Source organism: Salvelinus fontinalis, chromosome 32 (genome assembly GCF_029448725.1).
Source record: "Salvelinus fontinalis isolate EN_2023a chromosome 32, ASM2944872v1, whole genome shotgun sequence".
In the NCBI taxonomy this organism is placed as follows: Eukaryota; Metazoa; Chordata; class Actinopteri; order Salmoniformes; family Salmonidae; genus Salvelinus; species Salvelinus fontinalis.
The window spans coordinates 37,149,143-37,171,694 of record NC_074696.1 but is presented as its reverse complement, the minus strand read 5'-3'; the positions used below and the strand labels follow the sequence as shown (position 1 = coordinate 37,171,694).

The 22,552-nt window shown below is 42.4% G+C and overlaps 1 non-coding gene and 1 pseudogene across 1 annotated transcript; one reads left to right on the top strand and one right to left on the bottom strand.

Moving 5' to 3' along the window:
• Positions 1-3,375: 3,375 nt before the first annotated feature.
• On the bottom strand, positions 3,376-11,266 carry LOC129830594 (pyruvate dehydrogenase E1 component subunit alpha, mitochondrial-like; annotated as a pseudogene).
• On the top strand, positions 9,328-9,403 carry trnaa-ugc (transfer RNA alanine (anticodon UGC)). Its single transcript has one exon. It is a non-coding gene; the product is annotated as a tRNA-Ala (tRNA).
• Positions 11,267-22,552: the final 11,286 nt, after the last annotated feature.

The following is a 22,552-nucleotide window of genomic DNA, read 5'->3' as shown; positions in this document are numbered from 1 at the left end:
AATAATAAATAAATTTAAAAAACAAAACAACTGCCAAGAGTTATGAGGCACAAATAGATGGTCTTTGCTGACATCAGGTGGATAAAATTAGATGTAGTCATACAACCACATTATTGGCAATATTCAGCTACTTTTTTGTGACACTAATTCTGAAACAATCATCGAAATGTCATAGGATAGGATATAGGATATGTCATAGGAAACACATTTTACTTTTTGAAATTGTTATAATGTGGCTACACTTTAAACGTATGGAAATGTCAAGCGCTTTGTAGCCTTACAGGAACTTACAGGAAGCCACAGGTGGTAAGAGGAATATGGTGTAATTGCAGACCGCATACAAATAGCAAATTACAGTCACCATTAGTAACATTTATTGAATGACCATACAAAGTTGAAAACATTACAACAGTCTAACTCTAACACAACTAAACAAAAATGTCACAGTGTGTGTGTGTTAATAATAATACATTTTTTTAAAGTGCTTTTCAAGACACCCAAAGTCACTTAACACCCAAAGTCTCAGCCAACTTTATTGCTCCAGTCAAATCACGTCAAACTGTATTACAACAATATCAGTCTTTCAGTTCACACAGACGCTTCAGTTTCCTAGTGCTTGGATCCATATCCTCTCCTCACTGAGAGAGGGAGGGAGGGAGTCAGAGAAAGAGGAGGAAGAGAGCAGGAGTTGAGACAAATAGACCACTGCTGTTCCCTTTTCCTATGATGACGTTATGACTTGCAGTCTGGTGTCTCTTAACTTTATCTAGTCAAAGTGCAACGAGTGCTACAATAGCATCTGGGTTGGAGGAACGTAATACATGCAAACAGTCATAGACCTTAAAAACAGAGAGACGTTTAACTCAGACCCCCCCCCCCCCCGCCCCCCCCCCCCCCACACACACACACTCCCCAAGCCAGGGGTGGCAAACCCTGGTCATGGAGAGCTATAGGGTGTGCAAGCTTTGTAAGTTACATATCAGCACTAACACACCTGCTACGGCTTATCAAAGACTTGATGAGAGGATGATATGTTGAATCAGATCTGTTAGTGCTGGGCTGGAACAAAAGCCTGCCCAATGCCATTCTAAGACAGATCCCTCAGTATCAGGATAATGCATACCAACTCTGACATAATTATACAACATATTATATATAATACATTACATACATACATGGAGAATAAGAACACCTCATCCCAGCTGCCCACTGCACTGAGGATAGGAAACTCTGTCACCGCCGATAAATCCACTATAATTGAGAATTTCAATAAGCATTTTTCTACGGCTGGCCTTGCTTTCCACCTGGCTACCCCTACCCCGGTCAACAGCACTGCACCCCCCACAGCAACTCGCCCAAGCCTTCCCAATTTCTCCTTCTCCCAAATCCAGTCAGTTGATGTTCTGAAAGAGATGCAGAATTTGGACCCCTACAAATCAGCCGGGCTAGACAATCTGGACCATTTCTTTCTAAAACTATCTGCCGAAATTGTTGCAACCCCTATTACTAGCCTGTTCAACCTCTCCTTCGCGTTGTCTGAGATTCCCAAAGATTGGAAAGCAGCTGCGGTCATCCCCCTCTTCAAAGGGGGGGACACTTTTGACCCAAACTGCTACAGACCTATATCTATCCTACCCTGCCTTTCTAAGGTCTTCGAAAGCCAAGTCAACAAACAGATTACCGACCATTTCGAATCCCACCGCACCTTCTCCGCTATGCAATCTGGTTTCAGAGCTGGTCATGGGTGCACCTCAGCCACACTCAAGGTCCTAAACGATATCTTAACTGCCATCAATTAGAAACAATACTGTGCAGCCGTATTCATTGACCTGGCCAAGGCTTTCGACTCTGTCAATCACCACATCCTCATCGGCAGACTCGATAGCCTTGGTTTCTCAAATGATTGCCTCGCCTGGTTAGTTGATAGAGTTCAGTGTGTCAAATCGGAGGACCTGTTGTCCGGGCCTCTGGCAGTCTCTATGGGGGTGCCACAGGGTTCAATTCTTGGGCAGACTCTCTTCTCTGTATACATCATTGATGTCACTCTTGCTGTTGGTGAGTCTCTGATCCACCTCTACGCAGACGACACCATTCATACTTCTGGCCCTTCTTTGGACACTGTGTTAACAACCCTCCAGACGAGCTTCAATGCCATACAACTCTCCTTCCGTGGCCTCCAACTGCTCTTAAATACAAGTAAAACTAAATGCATGCTCTTCAACTGATCGCTGCCTGCACCTGCCCACCCGTCCAGCATCACTACTCTGGACGGTTCTGACTTAGAATATGTGGACACCTACAAATACCTAGGTGTCTGGTTAGACTGTAAACTCTCCTTCTAGACTCACATCAAACATCTCCAATACAAAGTTAAATCTAGAATTCACTTCCTATTTCGCAACAAAGCATCCTTCACTCATGCTGCCAAACATACCCTCGTAAAACTGACCATCCTACCGATCCTCGACTTCGGCGATGTCATTTACAAAATAGCCTCCAACACTCAACTCAACAAATTGGATGCAGTCTACCACAGTGCCATCCGTTTTGTCACCAAAGCCCCATATAGTACCCACCACTGCGACCTGTACGCTCTCATTGGCTGGCCCTCGCTTCATACTCATCGCCAAACCCACTGGCTCCAGGTCATCTACAAGAACCTGCTAGGTAAAGTCCCCCATTATCTCAGCTCGCTGATCACCATAGCAGCACCCGCCATAGTGGCACGCGCTCCAGCAGGTATATCTCTCTGGTCACCGCTGCCTCTCCTTCCAGTTCTCTACTGCCAATGACTGGAACGAACTACAAAAATCTCTGAAACTGGAAACACTTATCTCCCTCACTAGCTTTAAGCACCAGCTGTCAGAGCAGCTCACAGGTTACTGCACCTGTACATAGCCCATCTATAATTTAGCCCAAACAACTCTTCCCCTACTGTATTTATTTATTTATTTTGCTCCTTTGCACCCCATTATTTATATTTCTACTTTGCACATTCTTCCACTGCAAATCTACCATTCCAGTGTTTTACTTGCTATATTGTATTTACTTCACCACCATGGTCTTTTTTTGCCTTTACCTCCCATATCTCACCTCATTTGCTCACATTGTATATAGACTTATTTTTCTACTGTATTATTGACTGTATGTTTGTTTTACTCCATGTGTAACTCTGTGTTGTTGTATGTGTCGAACTGCTTTTCTTTATCTTGGCCAGGTCGCAATTGTAAATGAGAACTTGTTCTCAACTTGCCTACCTGGTTAAATAAAGGGGAAATAAAAATAAATAAATAAATATTGTGAATAAATACCAGTGACATCACAGGGTCAGAGGTGAAGGACTGGTTTGGAATGCTGCTACAGATTGAACTCGATTTAATCTCCTATTGTGTGTTTAGAGAACTAATGAGAGAAGGGAATGAGAGAAGGAAGAGAAGAGGAGAGGAGGAGTTTCACCCAGGTGTTGGTATCTTAGAGCTGATGTGTTATTGATTGACTGTAGTTTGGTCTAGGTGTGTGTGTGTGTGTGTGTGTGTGTGTGTGTGTGTGTGTGTGTGTGTGCGTGCGTGTGTGTGTGTGTGTGTGTGTGTGTGTGTGTGTGTGTGTGTGTGTGTGTGTGTGTGTGTGTGTGTGTGCATGTTTCGGTGAAGGTGTGTGTACCTTGATCTCCTCCACAGAAGTCATGTTGTTGGACAGCGCGCATTCCTTCAGCATAGTGATGGGTCACACTTACTGTGCACATCCTGGAACTTCTCAGGGGTACGCTACACTCTGTCCGCATAGGAGAACCCTTTTTGGTTCCAGCTAGAACTCTTTTGGGTTCCATGTTGTGACGGCCCTGAATATTTCTGAACCGTCTCAGTTCTTCTCCTTCTAATAGGGCGCTTCCCCTTTAATTCCCCATTAAATAGCCAGCATCAGCTGCGCAAAGGTGAAGTTGTGATTGAGACATGAATGAGGATGTGTACTACCTTCAGTTCATGAAGCTTCGCCATTACATTTGTTTTGTTGCCTTACAGTGTGTTTTGTAGCCTTAAAGCGAGTTTACCTAGGATTGGATCCACTCTGTGCATCTGTGGACTACAACTGTCCGTTGGTTTTCGTGGCCTTTTCTCCGCTGGAGATCTGTTGGCGGATTGTCTGACTGACCGACTGACTACAACTTTTTGTACACGGTATTTCATTTGTTTGGGGTGATGTATACTGTGATTTATGTAGTTGTGAGGACGTATTATTCTTTGGTTAGTCTTTGATACGCTTTATAGTTGTGTTGCAAAATAAGTGTTATTTTGAGTGTATGAATATACTGGGTTTACGCTAAGGACAAACGTTGTGTGACTAAGGTCACTTGAGTCACTGGGCTGGACTCTTTTTATGCCCGAGGTACAGGATATTTCTAAATGAACATAAGTGTATTAATTGTTATATTGTTGTGTGTGATCACTTATGTTGTTAATACAACCACGCAAAAGAATACACTTGTATGAAGTTCTTTCCAATGTTTTAAGGGGTTTATGAAAAGTATATTTCCATCCTTACTTTTACATAAGTCCTTTGTATTGGTGTGACTTGACGGACCAGATGGGACTCATTCCCTCCCAAACTAAAAGGAGAAACCAATACTTTCTCTGGTAGGCACAACCTACCTGGCACCCCTATAAATAACCTCAAGTCAAAACCATTACAATGTAGAACCCGCTGTGTAATGGGTTCTACCTGGAACCAAATAGGGTTCTTCAAAGAGTTATCCTATGGGGACAGCCAAAGAACCCTTTTAGGTTCTAGATAGCTACAGGAAGTTACATCACACATAGGAAGAGGGGTTTGACCTGTTTAGCAGGGTTCAGCTCCAGCCCTTGGCCGATGAGAGATTGGGATGCATCCCAAACAAACACTGACCTACACTTAGGGGGGTCTATGCAGGCTAACATAGGAGTGAGGGAGAGTGGCAACACAAGGAGGTAGGTAAGACTAAAACAGAACAGAGTAAGGGAGGAGAGAGTGAGGAGAGGAGGTCTGGTGAGGGGGCAGAGAGAGACCGGTGGTCAGGTGACAGTTACATGGTCAGGGGTCAAAGGTCAAAGATCACATCTCACCTAACCCCAGCGGTAGAAAAAGTATCCAATTGTCATACTTGAGTAAAAGTAAAGATACCTTAATAGAAAATGACTCAAGTAAAAGTGAAAGTCACCCAGTAAAATACTACTTGAATAAAAGTCTAAAAGTATTTGGTTTTAAATATACTTAAGTATATTTTAGCAATTACATTTACTTTTGATACTTAAGTATCAAACGTAAAAGCATGGGGCCTCCCGGGTGGCGCAGTGGTCTAGAGCACTGCATCGCAGTGCTAGCTGCGCCACCAGAGTCTCTGGGTTCGCGCCCAGGCTCTGTCGCAGCCGGGAGGTCTGTGGGGCGACGCACAATTGGCTTAGCGTCGTCCGGGTTAGGGAGGGTTTGGCCGGTAGGGATATCCTTGTCTCATCGCGCTCCAGCGACTCCTGTGGCGGGCCGGGCGCAGTGCGCGCTAACCAAGGGGGGTGGGTGCACGGTGTTTCCTCCGACACATTGGTGCGGCTGGCTTCCGGGTTGGAGGCGCGCTGTGTTAAGAAGCAGTGCGGCTTGGTTGGGTTGTGCTTCGGAGGACGCGTGGCCTTCGACCTTCATCTCTCCCGAGCCCGTACGGGAGTTGTAGCGATGAGACAAGATAGTAATTACTAGCGATTGGATACCACGAAAATTGGGGAGAAAAGGGGATAAAAATTTTAAAGAATATTTAAATTAAAATAAAAAAAAGTAAAAGCCTAAATTTAAAATTCCTTATTTTAAGCAAACCAGACGGCACCATTCTCTGGAGGTGATGCATCCTCCGAAACCTGACCCGCCAAATCAAGCTTCTTTACACCCGCCTGCTTAGCCCGGAAGCCAGCCGCACCAATGTGTTGGAGGAAACACTGTTCACCTGACGACCAAAACCAGCCTGCAAGCGCCCGGCCTGCCACAAGGACTCGCTAGAGCGCGATGAGCCAAGTAAAACCCCTCCGGCCAAACCCTCCCCTAACTCGGACAACGCTAGGCCAATTGTGCGTCGCTCTATGGGACTCCCGATGCCGTCCAGTTGTGATACAGCCCGGGAATGAACCAGGGTTTGCAGTGATGCCTCTAGCACTGCGCTGCAGTGCATTAGACCGCTGCGCCACTCGGGAGCCCCTCTTGTATTTTTGGGTTATTTACGAAAAGCCAGGGTCACACTCCAACACTCAGACATCATTTACAAAAGAAGCATGTGTGTTTAGTGAGTCTGCCAGATCAGAGACAGTAGGGATGACTAGGGATTTTCTCTTGATAAGTGCATGAATTTGACCATTTTCCTGTCCTGCTAAGCATTCAAAATGTAACAAGTACTTTTGGGTGTCAGGGAAAATGCATGGAGTAAAAAGTACATTATTTTCTCCAGGAATGTAGTGAAGTAAAAGTTAAAGTTGTACAGATACCCCAAAAAACGACTTAAGTAGTACTTTTAACTTAAGTACTTCACACAGCTGCCTAACCCTGGGTTGCTCAAGCTGTGTCCATAGTAACGGTAGGTCTCCAGCTCCATGACAATAGGAGTCTCTTCCTCAGAGTGTCTCTATCTATACTGGTCACATATCCTCCCTCTGTCAGGGAAGAGACACTGGTGTGATAGTAGAAGCTGATCATCGCTCAGAGATTAGATTGTCTGAGACAAAGTGATTCTTAACACTCTTCAAGCTCTTAATCCAGCTATAACGTTCTCATCTCTGCACCAATCAAAACTCCACTTCTCCAGCTCTACAACCAATCATCGCTCACCTTACCGGCTCTGCAGTGGTCTTGCAGTAAACTTGAAGGCCTCCCTCACGCACAGAACGTCCATGCCGTCCACCTACACCCAGAGACAGGAAGGTCAATATAGCAGAGATACTGTACACACTGACTGTGTGTGTCCTACCTTGAGGCCAGGTATATAGTCTCCTCTGTTGAAATAGTCAGTGGTAGTGGAGGACCTCTCCACAGACGTCCCCATTCCCAATTTGTTGTTCTCACAGATGAAGATACACGGCAGCTTCCACAGATCCGTCATGTTGAAAGACTCAAAGATCTGGCCCTGACTGGACAAGAGGAGGGGAGTCAATGATGATGATGACTTTACGACTTCACTGTAACCGCTAGATAGATCAAACAAGTCTCACCAGGTTGTACAGCGTCGCACACACCTGGTTGTTGGCCTGGTACTAACAGGCTAGGGCAAAGTGGTCTCAGAGCATAGGCAGGTAATTCCAAGACACCCCATTTAGTACAATATGTTAAGTTTCGTATGTATTAATGGATGTCCATCCCCCACTTCATATGATAATTTACAAATGACAATTCCTATTATATTTTACGAATTTGAAAAACGTACAATATGTTACAAATTTGCGAAATGTATGATATGTTGTGAATTCTAGCTAGGTGGCTAGCTCGCTAACGGGTGGCTAGCTCGCTAATGTTACCTAGGCTAGGGGTTAGGGTTAAGGTTAAGTTTAGGAGTTAGGTTAAAGGGTTATGGTTATGGTTAGGGGAAGGGTTAGCTAAAAGGGTTAAGGTTAGGGTTAGGTGAAGGGTTAGCTAACATGCTAAGTACAGTGCATTCGGAAAGTATTCAGACCCCTTGACTTTTTACACATTTTGTTACGTTACAGCCGTATTCTAAACTGGATTAATTCCTTTTTTTCCCTAATCAATCTACACACCATACCCTATGATGACAAAGCATAAACTGTTTTTTAGAAATGGAAATATCACATTTACATTTACCCTTTACTCAGTACTTTGTTGAAGCACCTTTAGCAGCGATTTACAGCCTCAAGTCTTCTTCGGTATTATGATACAAGCTTGGCACACCTGTATTTGCGGAGTTTTTCCCATTCTTCTCTGCAGATCCTCTCAAGCTCTGCCAGGTTGGATGGGGAGCATCACTGCACAGAAATTTTCAGGTCTCTCCAGAGATGTTCGATCGGGTTTAAGTCCGGGCTCTGACTAGGCCACTCATGGACATTCAGAGACTTGTCCCGAAGCCACTCCTGCGTTGTCTTGGCTGTGTGCTTAGGGTCATTGTCCTGTTGGAAGCTGAACCTTCACCCCAGTCTGAGGTCCTGAGCCCTCTGGAGCAGGTTTTCATCAAGGATCTCTCTGTACTTTGCTCCGTTTAACCTTTCCCTTGATCCTGACCAGTCTCCCACTCGACCATAAAGGCCTGATTGGTGGAGTGCTGCAGAGATGGTTGTCCTTCTGGAAGGTTCTTGATAAGGGAATTTATATGTTTAAGGTAATGACTAAAGAATTTCACCCTGAAACGTAATTATTAGATTATGTAACATGTACTATGAATAATTAGACAAACGTAACTATTAGTAATTATTAGATGATGTAACATGTATAATGAATAATTAGAGTGATAAACTTAAGTCCAATAAGGTTTGGCCGAGACTAGTAAGGGAGAGAAATGTGTGTGTGTGACTAAGAAAATACAGAGGACAATTAAACTATTCATGACCTAATCTGGTTAGAACTCTAAGAAACTTACGACAGGAAAGGGAGTCCTGTCAAGGTCCCTCTAATCTCGGGAGGAAAGAACGGCCAGCTTGGTAGTGATAGACGAGGAATGCAGACTGTGGGGAAAGATACATCTCCCCTACTGTTTGTGTGTCTGTATGTGCGTGTAAGGAGGTGGGGGAAATGGGAGTTATAAAATGTCATGTCTTTGCATTCTTGACTTTAGAACGTTCTCTGAATAAACTGTACGGATCTTTTGCATAAGCTGAGTCTTTGCCTAATTATTATTAAACCCAGGGTCTTACAAACCTCAGGGATTGGTCAAAGCTTAAATAATTGTTAGTTATCATCATCATTGGGATTGAAAATTCTCCTGCCAGTTCTCCCATCTCCACAGAGGAACTTCAGAGCTCTGTCAGAGTGACCATCGGGTTCTTGGTCACATCCCAGACCAAGGCCCTTCTTTCCGGATTGCTCAGTTTGTCAGGGCAGCCAGCTCTAGGAAGAGTCTTGGTGCTTCCAAACTTCTTCTATTTAAGAATGGTGGAGGCCACTGTGTTCTTGGGGACCTATCATTGCCACGCGGAATGACGAAGCAGGTACGGGGAGTAAACATTTAATAAACAACTAACATAGACGAGACAGGAACAGCGTCAGATACAAAGACAAAAGACAATCAATGAAGCAGCAGGGAACAGAGCTGGGGAACTGACAATTATAGGGGAGGAAATAAATAGGAGATAAGTGAGTCCAGGTGAGTCCAATAATGGCCCCGTGTGGCTCAGTTGGTAGAGCATGGTGCTTGCAACGCCAGGGTTGTGGGTTCGATTCCCACGGGGGGCCAGTACAAAAAAAATTAAAAAAGTATGTATGTACTTGTAAGTCGCTCTGGATAAGAGCGTCTGCTAAATGACAAAAATGTAAATGTGATAATGCTGATGCAAGTGACGAACGAAGGAAGGCAGGTGTGAATGATAGATGGCAGGAGCGTGTGATGCAGGGTAATCTGGCGCCCTCAAGCGCCAGAGGAAGGGAAGAGCGGGAGCAGACGTGACAATTATAAAGCGTTGCATCTTCCCCCGGCAATGTGTATAGCTCAACATTTCAGTTCTGCAGAATGAGCGAGTCGTGCGTTCCACCTGGTCATCTTGCCACCGCGTTCAGCAGTCTCTTTTGCGCATCACATAACCTATCACCTTCACATGAAGAGTAGAAGCCTTTTGTGTTCACATAGTTTAAATCGTTTTTGGATGGTGATTTATATGGCGATGTAGGTGCCGTCTACTGCTCAGTTCGTATTTGGGAACCTACTGATGGCATCATGGCAAAGAAACACCTCTTGACTTCCACCTGATGTGAAATGGTGTAGGGAAATTGTATGTGTTACTGCTTTGCTGATGATTGCATCCAAAACATTGGCTTATCGAGGCCTGTGAGATGCCGATTAGCAAGCTCCCACTGAAAAGTGCCCTTTGCCTAAAACCCAAGGGGGATAGCACTTGGATGTTCACCGGAATGGCATGTGTTTGCCTTTTTAAAGCAGGTCTTAAATTCTCGCAAAAATCATATAAGATTGCTTTTGGGAAAATAGAACTGATGAGCCAATCTGTACTTTCTGTAGAAAAAAGTCCTGTCTCTAAAAACGCACTCTCTACAAAATGCAGTGCTTGGCAAATCTCCAAACAGGACAAGATCTTACATTTGATTTCCCATTATCTCAGTCTTTTATAGTATTCCAACAATGTTTTCACTTTCACACATACCAAATGACTGTACTTTATATGGATTATTATCGTGACAAATGCACTGATGTGGTCAAATTATATAGCATGTTGCACGAATTCACAATTTCAACATACAGTGAGGATACATTAGGAACACCTTCCTAATATTGAGTTGCACTCCCCCCTTTTGCCCTTAGAACAGCCTCAATGTGTCAGGGACTGTACAATATATTAAAAGAGTTCCACAGGGATGCTGGCCCATGTTCACTCCAATGCCTCCCACAGTTGTGTCAAGTTGGCTGGATGTCCTTTGGGTGTTGGACCATTCTTGATATACACGGGAAAAGATTGAGCGTGAATAACCCAGCAGCGTTGCAGTTCTTGACACAAACCGGTATGCCTGGTACCTACTACCATGCCAAGTTGAAAGGCACTTAAATGTTTTCTCTTGCCCATTCACCCTCTGAATGGCACACATACACAATCCATGTCTCAAGGCTTTAAAATCCTTCTTTAACCTGTCTCCTCCCCTTCATCTACACTGATTGAAGTGGATTTAACAAGGGATCATAGCTTTCACTTGGATTCACCTGGTCAGTCTGTCATGGAAATAGCAGGTGTTCTTAATATTTTGTATACTCAGTGTATATTTTCCCCATTCTACGCGGGACAAACAGTTCCCTTAAATTCCCTTATTCCACCGCTTGGCACTGTGTGGTCATGGCTGTGCGCAAATGTACACACACTCTCAAACAAACGTTCATACCGGCCGTGGTCGAAAGCATGAAAACCGTGATGTATCATTGGTAAATTGTGACTGACTGATCTACAAATAATAATGAGTAGTTATTTAGAATGCAAGGTGATTTGTAGATCAATCAGTCGGCAGTCGCGTTGATGCTCTCAAACACGGCCATTGGTAAATCTCACTTTGCCAGGAAATGAACCCAGGCATGGTTTAGCACAGATTTGTGCCTACGCATGATTGATAAATGAAGCCTCAGGTAATTTGGTTGTGCTATTAGATGAAGCACAGTAATAACACATTAAGTTGTCATTGTATTCCCATTTGAACTTGGTTATGCTTTTAGATTGTTGAAAGCATAGTAATAACAAATCGGGGGTGGGGGGGGCAGTTACCCTGGGGAAGAAATTGTAGACACTTATTTCCCTTCATAGTATATTTGCCTAAGCATGACCATAATCCACATACCTAATTTTTTACCAAACTTTGCTTTCTTGTGTCAGTAATTGGCAGCAAAGTAAAGATACATTCATAGAAAATGACTAAAGTCAAAGTAAAAGTCACCCAGTAAAATACTACTTGAGTAAAAGTCTAAACGTACTTGGTTTTAAATATACTTATGTATCAAAAGTAAATGTAATTGATCAAATGTACCTAAGTATCAAAAGTAAAAGTAAAAGTATGAATCATTTTAAATTCCTTATATTAAGCAAACCAGACGTACCCTTTTCTTTTTTTTTTTTTAAATGTACGGATAGCCAGGGGCACACTCCAACACTCAGACATCATTTACAAACAAAGCATTTGTGTTTAGTGAGTCCGCCATATCAGAGGCAGTAGATAACCAGGGATGTTCTCTTGATACATGTGTAAATTGGACAATTTTCCTGTCCTGCTAAGCATTCAAAATGTGATGCGTACTTTTGAGTGTCAGGGAAAATGTATGGTGTAAAAAGTACATTGTTTTCTTTAGGAATGTAGTTAAGTAAAAGTAAAAGTTGTCAATGATATAAATAGTAAAGTAGTAAAGCTTGTAGTAAAGCTTGTTTCCCCACGTTACCCTATATCAAAGTTAAGACAGTGAAAAATAACTCAACCCATGCCTCCATAGCATCGGACTTAGATGATCATAATACTTTTCTGTAGTATAATCCGTAGTAGGCTATTGATTCATTGCCCACCCACCCCACTGGGCAAAACTGGTTGAATCAACGTTGTTTCCACCTCATTTCAACCCCAAAAATGTGTGCGATGACGTTAAATCAACGAGGGAAACTAATTGGATTTGCAAAAAGTCATTCCCATAAGAGCATTTCGTCTTTTTTTCACCCAACCTTTAACCTAAATCCAATGCCATTATGAAATGTGTTTTTTATTTCACGTGGAATTCATTTTAGTTGACAAGAGTTGACAACTCAACCAAAAGTAAATCAAAACTAGACATCGAACTGATGTCTGTGCCCAGTGGGACATGTATCTTTTGACCACTAGAGAGCACTGTAGCACTGTGTTAATGGAACATATCATTGTAATTGGCTCTAGATGGCCTTGCAGTACACAGTGACTTGTAATTGATCCGTTCATTTAAAACGAAAGCATTGAAAAAATGGTGACTGCAGGGCAGGGTACTAAAGGTAACATGGTAAATACACCATTGTGTATATCATTCATCTGGTAGAAGTCATATCAAAGATGGTGGATAAATGAAGATGTCTTACTCAGGCCGTGTACCATTGAAAAAAAATATCACAGTTCCAGTTTGCTTAAGGCAGGGGTGTCAAACTCATTCCATGGAGGGCTAAGTGTCTGCGTGTTTTTGTTTTTTCTTTCAATTAAGACCTAGACAACCAGGTGAGGAGAGTTCTTTACTAATTAGTGACCTTAATTCATCAATCAAGCACAAGGGAGGAGCGAAAACCCGCAGACACTGCCCTCCGTGGGATGATTTTGACTCATGGCTTAAGGGATGGCTCTCTTATAGGCACCAATGTGGAAGCAGCTGGATCTGGTCTGCCTCATGTATATGAACCAGAAGAAATTAGCCAGTGAAATGTCTTGCTTCCTCTTTCATCTGGTATTACCATAGCTAGTTAGTGATATTTGCAGGGTCAATAGTAATACTGGAGAACATTATTTGTGCTGCACTAGCATGGGGCTTATAACAGGCCTACTTGAAGCTGTGTCCATTTGGGACATCTCTTCTCTGTGTTTTGACTAATCCACATGCACTGTCCAGCCTGGTCTCATTAACTAGACGTAACATAGTCAACGTAAAATCGAGATACTTCAATTAGTATGATATGTTACGTTTGGTATGTTACATAAGACAAGGTTAAAAGGCAAAAACATGTGACTGGTTTCAGGAAACTAGGCACATGTCACAAGTCATGACTTCACATGAGAGGCATTTGAACGTTTATTTTAATTTTTTATCAAAATGTGTTTTTGGCAGAAATGCCTTCTAGAACATTTGAACATTAATTTTCCTTAATAACAAACTTGTATGCCATCTATAAATATGAATAAAGTTGTTAAATTATGAGCCTAGTTGGTTTAGCCACAGAAAAAGAAAGGAACCTTCCCACTAGCCATGATTGGCTGAGATAATGAATGGACTGGATATGCCGAGAGATGAGTTTCGGATTGGTCTGCCGTGTAACATCTTCTGTCTATAAAATGAGCTGCTCGTTATGTGTAGATAATACTTTCTACTGCAGTTTTTTTCCAAAAGATATAACGTTAGCAATGGAGAACTGCAAATGTGTTGCTACTGCTCTCAGTAACATTGCTGCCCTGAGTTCATCAGGCACTATCGACAAAGGTCAGTGGGAAAAAAATGTGATGGACTACTTTCAGGAGAATGATCGTACCAAGCTGACTCTCTCGGACCCTGAAAATGAATCAGACGACGAGGAAATCCCTGATTTAGGTAACATTTTCATTGAATAAGGCATTGTAGAGTCTTCTGATGACAGTGACGGGGAAGAAACGGCGATCAACAGTGTTGTTGTCACGGAAGAAGTTGACCGAGTTTTGAAATCAGTGGAATGTCTTGTAGAAACAGAGTATGATAAGGAGATTAATACAATTCTGACATTTGATTGCAAATGCATAGGGAGTCGAAAAGAGAACACAAAAGGCTGTTGTATAAAACACCTGTCCCTGGATTACATCTTCAAACTAAGGGCAATCATGGCATCTGTGACAGAGAGGGAGAAAGATCTGGTACTTCTTATGGCATTGCACACGGTCAGTGTGAACCAGAGTGACTTGACACAACAGGCCAAGCTGTACAAACAAACGGAAACGTCACAGGACGAAAGAGGTTGCAGGCTGCCATGAAGCGTTCATCCATGTACGGTTGAAGTTGGAAGATTACATACACTTAGGTTGGAGTCATAAAAACTCGTTTTTCAACCACTCCACAAATTTCTTGTTAACAAACTATAGCTTTGGCAAGTCAGTTAGGACATCTACTTTGTGCATGACACAAGTAATTTTTTCAACAATTGCTTACAGACAGATTATTTCACTTATAATTCACTGTTTCACAATTCCAGTGGGTCAGAAGTTTACATACACTAAGTTGACTGTGCCTTTAAACAGCTTGGAAAATTAAAGAAAATTATGTCATGGCTTTAGAAGCCTCTGATAGGCTAATTGGCATAATTTGAGTCAATTGGAGGTGTACCTGTGGATGTATTTAAAGGCCTACCTTCAAACTTAGTGTCTCTTTGCTTGACATCATGGGGAAATCAAAAGAAATCAGCCAAGACCTCAGAAAAAAAATGTATATCTCCACAAGTCTGGTTCATCCTTGGGAGCAATTTCCAAATGCCTGAAGGTACCACATTAACAGAAGCTGTTAAGTAAACCAAGCTGAAGAAGCAAGGGCAGCATCTCCTGCTTGTTCAGAGTGAGCGGTCTGTCTACCAGGAGATGGCTGCTGACTGCAAGACCACCTGTCAAGACCTGCGGTTGTCTCTGGGGCCCCTACTGAACCAACAAGCAAAGACATCAGGATGCATTACAGCTTTGATTTTGCTCAACAAGTAAGCAACATTTCCTCCTTTTATACTGATTAAGGACATAGATGGATAGATATATACACACAATTTTTTTTATATATATACATACGTACGTACATGGTTCGGGAGTAAGGGATTACAAAAAACAATAACTGTAATCCGTTACTTTACCAGCAAAAATATTGTAATCAGATTACCGATGTTTTTGAAAAACTAGATGATTACTTCTAAGATTACTTTTAAATTCAGAAAGAAGATTTGCGAAAAAAAATCTTTGACCTTTCTGTTTTCTCAAAGACATTCAAATCAGCAACTGAGCGAGTCTGACCACAAATCAGAGACCACTATGATGACACACCAAATGTGTTTGATGGATCGCGGGAAAAGAGCAGGAGTAGGCTTTTGTAGGTTACAGTCCAAGCTATGTTTTCCACTTGTGCGACTGCTGTCGGCATCCAAAGATGATCCAACTTGAATAAACGCTTGGAGGTAAGGATGACAGTAGTGGTGTAGTCTACGGCGATACGGCTATCATTTATTAATATAGTTATATCTACATAACGTTAGCGCATTGATGTGAATCATATTGCTACTCATTTAGTTATTTACGCCTTACGGATTGTGGTTGTTGTGGATGGCAGTTCACAAATCTAAATGTGTATTTGAACCCAATTATGGTTGAATTCAAGAAGTTTAAGCTGCCTACCAATCATTGTTTTTGAAACCAGGGGACAGCCAGCGAAAAATGCGCTCTAGCAACAGCTGCAAAGTGCGGATCCCAGCCTGTGGAATAAAAGTGGGACTTTTATTGCTCAATCTAATTCATGCTGATGAGAAATCCATAGGCCTAACGGACACATGCTCAAACTTGCTCACTTTTGATAGACTTAGAGGCAATCTGTAGTTGCTACATCTATTTTGGGATTTATAAATTATATATACAGTACCAGTCAAAAGTTTGGACACGCCTACTCAAGGATTTTTCTTTATTTTCACAATTTTCTACATTGTAGAATAATAGTGAAGACATCAAAACTATGAAATAACACATAAGGAATCATGTAGTAACCAAATTATTGCGAAACAAATCTAAATATGTTTTAGATTCTTCAAAGTAGCCACCCATTGCCTTGAAAGCTTAGCACACTCTTGGCAAAGCATGCCATTCCATGAGGGCAGCATTTATTTTTCAACTCGAATCAATGAGCCCAATCAGTCCTCTATGACAACAAAATCATAAACAACAGAGTAGGGCTGGCTAATAAGTCCTTCGTTTTGGGGTCATGCTCAGGTAAAACAATTTGGATAATCTATACTTCCATATTTCCAAGTCCTATTTTTGAAGATCAAGGGGTATAACATTTATTGGAATGACTGGAATTCTGATAGACTTTGGGTTTTAATGTAAAGATATAATTTTGTCATTATTATATGTAGTAGAAAGCGATGGGTTAAAAGAAGTCTACATAACCAACCCATAAAGTTAAATTTAACATCCATATATGGCCAGCTATGTAAACTTTAACATTGATTTATCCTGCAATAGATGTCTTTCAGTTGGTAACATTACATTTTTGTCTTCTAATGCCTCTTAAGGGGAAAGTAATCTAAAAGTAACGGAATATAATCAGATTACGTTACTGAGTTTGGGTAATCCAAAAGTTACGTTACTGATTACAATTTTGGATAGGTAACTAACGGATTACATTTAGAAAGTAACCTCCCAACCCTATGTGTATATATATGTATATACACACAGAGTTGGGAGGTTACTTTCTAAATGTAATACGTTACAGTTACCTATCCAAAATTGTAATCAGTAACGTTATATATATATATATATCTCATATCTCACTGAGCTGTGTAAAGACAGACTGACAGGGGTGAGACAATTCATTTTAATTTATCTTAATGTTCTTTTGTTGTTTGCCACAAAGTTTGCACCCGACTGGTGCTTCAGCCTCATCAAGCAGCGCTTCAGAAAGACCAGAGTGAACACTTTGTCTGAGATTGCTGGTGTTGTGAAGGACAGCACGGTGACAGGGGTCAACATCCCACAGCTGGTTGGACTGTCAGCCTATTGAAAATGGCGTCGACAGACAGGGCTGCTGTGCTTCTAGTTCTTAGGAAACTTTGCAGTATTTTGTTTTTTAATGTATTTCTTACATTATTAGCCCAGAAATGTTTGTTATTTAGATATGTGTGTATTGGATATATGTTGTGAAATTGTTAGGTATTACTTGTTAGATATTACTGCACTGTCAGAGCTAGAAACACAAGCATTTCGCTACACCCGCAATAACATCTGCAAAACACGTATGTGACCAATAAAATGCGATTTGATTTGGAGGATGGTACGGTGCTGGTGGAAAGCTATGGCTGGCAACAACACCTGACTCTGTACTTCAGCCCGCTGCCACAGATCAAGCAGTACCAGCACTTCAGGTGAAAATCATTTTCATTGCATTGTATGAGGTTATTCTTATCTAAACTTGGGAGGTGAATTTGTTATGCAATGTTGTAATGTCTTCTCAATTTTTTTTATTTACTGTTTTACAGCTTCAATGCTCTGGAGCCTGGTGTTGTTGTCGCCAAGGAGCAACACTGACATTCTTCCTCTCATAGATGGTCTGCCTGTACCAGCACCACCTTGACTGGACACAGCTAGACAAACTTATATTTTTGAGAAGATCAGGTAGTTTTGCAATGAAGAGGCTATGGACATCACATGCCCTGCGCCACAGTCAAGGGCAGGACTGAAACAGGCTCTCCGAATATAGATTCCCTTGTTCATCTGTGGTTCAGACGGACCAGTTCCCAGTCATCAGCACTATCTGCAGTGCCTCTATTCACACAACTCTCTCCTAACACACATGTCATATGTTGCTGCTACTATTTAAAATTTTTTTTTTTTTTTACATGTATCCTGCTGCTCAGCCACTTTACCCCTGATTGTATTCATATAACTACCTCATCTATCACTGATATCACAATTGTTCTTGTACATACTGTATATTATTTTGTTCTTTCTCTACTGGCATTGACACTTGTTTTTTCTTTATATTGACACTATCTATTTTTGATATTGCTACTATGCAAGTAACCATTTCGCTGTACTGTTTACACCTTCTGAGAAATACCAGTCAATTTAGACAAGTGTGTTTGGGTAAGCGTCATCTAATATTTTTATCTGGACACTTTCTGTCTACCTGGAATTTTTCCTTATTGTAGGCTACTACCACTTACTCTTAATCTTCACTACACTACTCACTGTTTAGCACATGACCTCACATGTGAATCCTTAAAGAGATGGGTGGGGCTAAGGCTTAAAAGGGTGTGAACTATGCTGAATGGGTGTAGACAAAGAAGAGCTTTCCGGTAGGTGTACCAAACATTCAAGGGCCATTTTCTCAAAAGTGGGGTTACAAGTTTATCAACTTTCAAAGCAGAATTAATTTCCCATTTTTCCTCAACTGCAGTGTATGATATACCATTTTGTAGCTCTGTCTGTGCTTTTATCCAATGTAAAAAAAAAAAAAAAAAAATTCAAATGTTGCTACATTAGACCGAATCAAGGCTGTCGGTCACATAACGCAAACATCTAACAACCCAAAGGTTGCATGTTTGAATCTCATCACGGAAAACTTTACCATTTTAACTAATTAGCAATTTTGCAACTACTTGCTACTTTGTAACTGCTTAGCATGTTAGCTAACTCTTCCCTGAACCTTAATCTTAACCCTAACCTGTAGCCTAGCTAACGTTACGAATGGATAACGGACATCCAAAAATTAATACATACCAATACGAAATTTAACATTTTACACTGTCACGGATTTACATGTACTATGTTACGTCTAGCTCTGAGTCCAGGTTGCTCTGTCTGGCAAGTACTGGTCAAATCAACAATGAAAGATGTTCAGAATCAACACTATCTCAGTGTGTCTTCCCCTCTGAAGTGGTACCTCAAGAGTGGAACTGGATTTTTGGTTGATTCACAACAGTCAACAAAACAGGACAAAGACCTTATCTTTTGTGAAGTATATAAACACAGCAGTTTGATAGGTATAGTTTTTTTTTTAAACATCTGAAAAGTCTTCAGCCTTACTTTGACTCATTCTGCACATCCACAATGAAAACGCCACTCTACTATTCCTGTAGAAAAGCTTTAATCAATCAATCAATTTTATTTTATATAGCCCTTCGTACATCAGATAATATCTCGAAGTGCTGTACAGAAACCCAGCCTAAAACCCCAAACAGCTAGAATGCAGGTGTAGAAGCACGGTGGCTAGGAAAAACTCCCTAGAAAGGCCAAAACCTAGGAAGAAACCTAGAGAGGAACCAGGCTATGAGGGGTGGCCAGGTGGCGGTTCCATAACCGCAGGCAGAACAGCTGAAACTGGAATAGCAGCAAGGCCAGGCGGACTGGGGACAGCAAGGAGTCACCACGGGCGGCAGTCCTGACGCATGGTCCTAGGGCCCAGGTCCTCCGAGAGAAAGAAAGAGAGAAGGAGAAAATTAGAGAGAGCCAAGATTTTCAGAATGTTCATAAATGACAAGCATGGTCAAATAATAATCAGGAATAAATCTCAGTTGGCTTTTCATAGCCGATCATTAAGAGTTGAAAACAGCAGGTCTGGGACAGGTAGGGGTTCCATAACCGCAGGCAGAAGAGTTGAAACTGGAAAAGCAGCAAGGCCAGGCGGACTGGGGGCAGCAAGGAGTCACCACGGCCGGTAGTCCCGACGTATGGTCCTAGGGCTCAGGTCCTCCGAGAGAAAGAGAGAAGGAGAAAATTAGAGAGAGCCAAGATTTTCAAAATGTTCATAAATGACAAGCATGGTCAAATAATAATCAGGAATAAATCTCAGTTGGCTTTTCATAGCCGATTATTAAGAGTTGAAAACAGCAGGTCTGGGACAGGTAGGGGTTTCGTAACCGCAGGCAGAAACAGTTGAAACTGGAATAGCAGCAAGGCCGGGCGGACTGGGGACAGCAAGGTGTCAGCATGCCCGGTAGTCCTGACGTATGGTCCTAGGGCTCAGGTTCTCAGAGAGAAAGAGAGAACGAGAGAATTAGAGAGAGCATACTTAAATTCACACAGGACACTGGATAAGACAGGAGAAGTACTCCAGGTATAACCAACTGACCCCAGCCCCCCGACACATAAACTACTGCAGCATAAATACTGGAGGCTGAGACAGGAGCGGTCAGGAGACACTGTGGCCCCATCCGAAGAAACCCCCGGACAGGGCCAAACAGGAAGGATTTAATCCCAATGATTGAATGATATGAGACTTGTGAAGAGTTGTTTACCAGTGCATTTCTAGGCACCTCCCTTGTTGTTTTCATTCCATTCTATGGAGCGGAAAAACAGGGAAGGTGACACAATGGGATGGCACACCATCCATTCACACCTCCCGCCCTGTTTGTAGGCCATCAGGCTGAAGCACTATCTTTCTGCCTTCAGCTTGCAAATGGGGGATAAAAGAATGAGAACAACCCTGAGAACCACCAGTCGAGCCCCCTCCCAAGAAATCAGTTATTGACCAGACCTCACTGATTCAAACACACAAGTGATCTGAGCAAACTTGAACTATCCCTGAATGAAAATTTAAGCTACACTCGAAAATAAGATGTACACGTGAAACCAGTCAAATAAAACATTGGTGCTTTTCTACATTACCTGGTATCTTACATTTGTTTTGTATACCTGTGTGTCTGAGACATGCAGTATGCTGCAAAACAGATGGTTCTCTTTGGGAGTATACATTTTACATACACTGCTCAAAAAAATAAAGGGAACACTTAAACAACACAATGTAACTCCAAGTCAATCACACTTCTGTGAAATCAAACTGTCCACTTAGGAAGCAACACTGATTGACAATAAATTTCACATGCTGTTGTGCAAATGGAATAGACAAAAGGTGGAAATTATAGGCAATTAGCAAGACACCCCCAATAAAGGAGTGATTCTGCAGGTGGTGACCACAGACTACTTCTCAGTTCCTATGCTTCCTGGCTGATGTTAAGGTCACTTTTGAATGCTGGCGGTGCTCTCACTCTAGTGGTAGCATAAGACGGAGTCTACAACCCACACAAGTGACTCAGGTAGTGCAGCTCATCCAGGATGGCACATCAATGCGAGCTGTGGCAAGAAGGTTTGCTGTGTCTGTCAGCGTAGTGTCCAGAGCATGGAGGCGCTACCAGGAGACAGGCCAGTACATCAGGAGACGTGGAGGAGGCAACAACCCAGCAGCAGGACCGCTACCTCCACCTTTGTGCAAGGAGGAGCACTGCCAGAGCCCTGCAAAATGACCTCCAGCAGGCCACAAATGTGCATGTGTCTGCTCAAACGGTCAGAAACAGACTCTGTTTCTAGAGGTGGCCAGGTCAATGAATACGGCTGCACAGTATTGTTTCTTATCGATGGCGGTTAAGATATCGTTTAAGAGTACTTCCTGCGCCGACCGAGATGGCCGCCTCGCTTCGCGTTCCTAGGAAACTATGCAGTATTTTGTTATTTTATGTGTTATTCCTTACATTGGTACCCCAGGTAATCTTAGGTTTCATTACATACAGTCGGGAGGAACTACTGAATATAAGAGCAACGTCAAATCACCATCGTTACAACCAGGAATATGACTCTCCCGAAGCGGATCTGGTGTTTTGCCTTCCACCCAATACAATGGATCTGATCCCAGCCGGTGACCCTAAACAACGACGCCGAAAAAGGGGCAAACGAGGCGGTCTCCTGGTCAGGCTTCGGAGACAGGCACATCGCGCTCCACTCCCTAGCATACTACTCGCCAATGTCCAGTCTCTTGACAATAAGGTTGATGAAATCCGAGCATGGGTAACATTCCAGAGAGACATCAGGGATTGTAACGTTCTCTGCTTCACGGAAACATGGCTCACTCGAGAGACGCTAACGGAGTCGGTGCAGCCAGCTGGTTTCTTCACGCATCGCGCCGACAGAAACAAACATCTTTCTGGTAAGAAGAGGGGTGGGGGTGTATGCCTTATGATCAACGAGACGTGTTGTGATCATAACAACGTACAGGAACTCAAGTCTTTCTGCTCACCAGATTTAGAATTCCTCACAATCAAATGTCGACCGCATAATCTACCAAGGGAATTCTCTTCGATTATAATCACAGCCGTATATATTCCCCCCCAAGCAGACACATCCATGGCCCTGAACAAACTTTATCTGACTCTTTGTAAACTGGAAATCACACACCCTGAGGCTGCATTCATCGTAGCTGGGGATTTTAACAAGGCTAATCTGAAAACAAAACTCCCTAAATTCTATCAGCATATCGATTGTGCTACCAGGGCTGGTAAAACCTTGGATCATTGTTATACTAACTTCCGCGGCACATATAAGGCCCTCCCCCGGGCTCCTTTTGGAAAAGCTGACCACGACTCCATTTTGTTGCTTCCAGCCTACAAACAGAAACTAAAACAGCAAGCTCCCGCGCACAGGT